This window comes from Triticum aestivum, chromosome 6D, assembly GCF_018294505.1.
Source record: "Triticum aestivum cultivar Chinese Spring chromosome 6D, IWGSC CS RefSeq v2.1, whole genome shotgun sequence".
NCBI classification, from domain to species: domain Eukaryota; kingdom Viridiplantae; phylum Streptophyta; class Magnoliopsida; order Poales; family Poaceae; genus Triticum; species Triticum aestivum.
The window spans coordinates 48,871,465-48,876,505 of NC_057811.1; positions in this window are offsets into that span (position 1 = coordinate 48,871,465).

Genomic DNA, 5,041 nt, shown 5'->3' on the forward strand with positions numbered 1-5,041 from the left:
TGCGAAGTGGAGTGATACCGAAGACGCTGGCCCCCGTGAGTCCATTTTGTTCTGATGCTTCGGCAGCCCATGGCCCATGGCTAGACAAACATCGAAGCCCACGATTTGATTTTTGTTTTTATATTTGCAAAGGCAGAAGTTCAAAACATAAAATGCAAAAGAAAAATGCTTCATCTGTAAAGAAATATAAGAGTGTTTAAATCAGTAGTACTTTCAACTTTCAACAGTACTGCACTTAATCTGCAAACAAATTTGTGGGTGCACATGCACAAACTAACAAACACTTGCACTCAACGCGAAAAAGGGGTTGTCAATCCCTTCACGGATACTTACGAGAGTGAGATCTAATAGAGATATATATAAAAGATAAATAAAAGGCAAAATAAAGTAAATATAAATAAATTGCAGCAAGGTGTTTTTGGATTTTTGGTTTTATAGATTTGAAAATATATGACGGAAAATAAATACGGTGGCCATAGATTTCACTAAAGGCTTCTCTCTCGAAGAAAGCATACGGTGGGTAAACAAATTACTGTTGAGCAATTGATAGAAAAACGCTAAGTTGTGACTATATCTAAGGCAATGATCATGAATATGAATATAGGCATCACTGATGCGTCTCCAACGTATCTACTTTTCCTAAGGCTTTTCCTCTTGTTTTGGACTCTAATTTGCATGTTTTGAATGAAACTAATCCCGGACTGACGTTGTTTTCAGAAGAACTATCATGGTGTTGTTTTTGTGCAGAAATAAAAGTTCTCGGAATGGAATGAAACTTTGCGAGGAATTTTTATATCAATAAAGAGAATTTCTGGAGCCAAGACCCAACAGAGGGGGGCACCTGGGTGGGCACAACCCACCAGGGCGCGCCCCCCTCCTGGCGCGCCCAGGTGGGTTGTCCCCACCTGGTGGCCCCGCAGACCCTAAAACCGATGCTATAAAATCATATTTTTCCGAAAAAAAAACCAGGGAAAAAATTATTGCGTTCCACGAGCCGGAGCCGCCGTCACCTCCTGTTATTCATCGGGAGGCTAGATCTGGAGCTTGTTTGGGGCGCCGGAGAGGGGGGTCTTCGTTCTTCGTCATCACCAACCCTTCTCCATCGCCAATTCGATGATGCTCCCCACCGGGAGTGAGTAATTCCTTCATAGGCTCGCTGGTCGGTGAGGAGTTGGATGAGATTCATCATGTAATCGAGTTAGTTTTGTTAGGGCCTGATCCCTAGTATCCACTATGTTCTAAGATTGATGTTGCTATGACTTTGCTATGCTTAATGCTTGTCACTTTGGGCCCGGGTGGCATGAACTCAGATCTGAACTGTTTATGTTATCATCATTATATCCATGTCCTAGATCCGGTCTTGCAAGTTATAGTCACCTACTACCTGTTATGATCCGGCAACCCCGGAGTGACAATAGTCGGGACCACTCCCGGTGATGATCGTAGTTTGAGGAGTTCATGTATTCACCGTGTGTTAATGCTTTGTTCCGGTTCTCTATTAAAAGGAGGCCTTAATATCCCTTAGTTTCCAATATGGACCCCGCTACCACGGGAGGGTAGGACAAAAGATGTTATGCAAGTTCTTTCCATAAGCACGTATGACTATTTATGGAATGCATGCCTACATTATATTGATGAACTAGAGCTAGTGTCGTATCGCCCTAGGTTATAACTGTCTCATGATGAATATCATCCAACAAGTCACCGATCCAATGCCTACGAATTTATCTTATATTGTTCTTGCTAAGTTACTACTGCTATCATCACTGTTGGACTTGCTATAAAACTACTGCTATCATTGTTACTATTACCATTGTTGTTGTCACTACTATCAAAACTATCATATTACTTTGCTACTGATCACTTTGCTACAGATAATTAATCTCCAGGTGTGGCTGAATTGACAACTCAGCTGCTAATCCCTTCAAATATTCTTTGGCCCCTGTCGTGGATTGTCACGGCAGATGTCCTAGTGTGAGGACTTAGTCGTGAGGCCAGCGCATCTATGTAGTAGCCTGAGAGGGGTTGATCGGAATTGAGAGACGCACCACAAGACAAGGGTTTAGACAGCTTCGGGCCCCGGCAAACATGATCTGGTAATAGCCCTACATGCTGTTTGTGGCTAGGTCTCATTATGCTCATGAGGGAGTCGCCGTAAACCGGCTCTCCTAGTTGTGTCTAATCTTAAGATTGTTTCCCCCCCTCTTGGGGTGCCCTGCCCCTCCTTATATATGTTGAAGGGGCGGGTTACATGACTAGTCCTAGTAGGATTAGGATTACTCTATTACAAGTGGAGTCCTAGTCTTGCTTCTTTTGTAAGGGAATATTCCTTATGCCTTCCTCTTAAACCGGCCCACCATAACATGAGCCGGCCTTCCGGGCCTTGGGCCTTGTCATCCGTGTGACCCGCCCGTCGGGTTACTAATGAGTTGTCAAGATCGGGCGGGTTACCTGTGAGTCGCCAAGCTCTGGGGGGGTCACCAGTGAGTCGCCACGATCTAGCCGTGTCATACATCCGGCGGGTTACACCGCGGGGTATACCCGACATGCATTAGCCCCCAGTTTAGCTTGGATTTATCCATGGTAAACTTATGCTACAAAATAAATACAAGAACAAATTTGACAGGTTGTGCTCCGGGTTAAGAATTCTTGTAAACCGGCACCTGAACATCCTTAAGTCCTTGTCATTTCCTTCTTCTAGAAAATCCGGGTCAATAAGCCAACTTCATAATCAATTTGCTGACGCTGGTTTCTCACAGAGAAAAATTGTGAAGAGTAATTCATTTGACTCAGCTCCCAATGCTTAAAAATATTGATCTTGAAATACTTATCTGATCTTCAGCCGGCTTGTAGATCTTGCCAATTTATGATAACCAAAATTTTCGGGTTATAAACAGATGATGCTGAGTCATAATTGTTACTGACGCCGGGTCATAATTATTGGTAACGCCGGGTCATGATTGTCGCAGACACCGGGTCAATCTGGTTTGCTCAAAACTGAGAATTTTGAAGATATTTATCCCTTACATCCATATTACCTGTAGCCCCCAAGTCTCGAGCAGAGCAAAGTGATGACTTAAGACTTGCTTCAATATGAATACCACCACTTTGAATAAATCCATGTTGTTCATCTCAGTCACTAGTAAAAACTGAATATTCCTCATATGTAGCCCCCAAGTGTCGGGTTGTTATGCTTGCAGCATCCTGGGACTTGTAATTGCCTTATACTCATAAAAACCTCAACCAGTGTAGCCCCCAAGGGCCGGGTCATTATGCAATAATGAGCAGGGACTTTGTAGATATGATCATGTATACTTGAGCTGCAACGTATAGCCTCCAAGGGCTGGCTTAGTAAGATAATACTGAGCTGGGACTTTATATATACTTCATTGAATATAACATCATATGATGTAACCCCACCATGGGGACGTCCACAAGGTTAAGAGTCTTGTCCTCTACCAACTAAGCAATGAACTTTTCAATATAATGGATTAAGGCTTGTGTACCTTGAATTTTTGATAGGAGCAACTGGTAGCCCCCAAGGGCCGGCTCATTGTGATGTGATGAGTTGGGTCTTCAATAAGGCCAGTAAAAATGACTTTGCATTAGCCCCCAAGTGCTATGGTGCATGCTGGCAGTGACATGGGATTTGCATATTTGATGTAATCTCAATTTGAATAATGTAGCCCCCAAGTGCCGGGTCGTAAGCCTGTAGTGATTCGGGACTATTCCTTCCATTGTAGAATAAATCATATCCATTGATAATATAATAGCCATTGCGCTAAAGCGACTTTGAAAACCACAATCATAATAGTGGTTATTGATAACCATAATAAAAATCCAGCCATGTTGGCTATTGAAGATTTGAATAATATAGCCCAATGATTTATAAGAACATGATTCCCATGGCGCAATCCCAATATATACTGGCAACTTAACGTCCAAAGCCAGACCGGGTTAATAAACACCGGATAATTTCTCATCATACACTGACGACTTATCGTCTTAAAGCCAGGCCGGGTTAATGAACACCGGGTAATGTCATAGATGACTCATAAAGCATTATAAGCCTTATCGGTTTTCAACCATGTATTACTATGTCACAAATGAAAAAATTTCAAAAAGACGTTCAAATCAAAACTCCAGAAAATCAAGGCTTTCATAGGCCGCCAAGCCAAAATATCTTCTTCAATGAAACTAGCCTTTTGGCCACTGGAAGGTACGCGCTTTCCGTGAGCCGGCCCTCACATTACCCAATCGACATTTTAACCCAGATAAGTTCAGTTCTTATTCAAAGATAGACTTATCAGGAGTACGCGGGGTCAGAGTAGCATCGTGCATCACAGGCCGATTTATCCAAGTTTCAAGGAAGGCGGCTTATCAGCCTGAGCTTCTCCTTGCTTTCCGTAAACCGTGCCTTCACATGACAAACCGGCGTTTTAACCTTAACGAGTTTAGGGTCTTGTTTAAAAGATTGACTGTTAAGAGTTCGGCGGGTCAATCAGGATTACCTGATGGAGAAGCATCTGGCATACATGCAGGATAACCCGGGGTTTTAGGTGAATACACCCGGCTTCCAAGCCTGGCTTTTAAGCCTATTACAAGGGTTATACAAACTCTTTGTTCTTTAGAACAAGGAGCCCCCAAGCAATATTTTTGAGCTGTGCTCAGCGGGTACCTATGTTTGAGTTGTGCTTTGTAACAGACTCTCTTTGGTCCCTTTAACTTTTCTGAGAACTCAAACTTGCGAGAGATTAATTCTTTTTGAACCGGAAATTCTTAAACCGGATATTGAGAGCTTCAAAGCTTTGTGGGAGACAGCTTTCCCTTGAGCCGGATTGTAAACCGGAAATTTGAGAGCTTCAGTGAGACTGACTTCCCTTGAGCCGGATTTTAAACCAGATATTTGAGAGCTTCAACGCTTCATGGGAGAGAGATGTCTCTTGAACCGGATTTTGAACCGGAATCCTTTCTGATGACCCGGAACTTCTTCATTGAGCCGGGATTTTGTAATTGTCATATACTTTTTAAGCCGGAAATT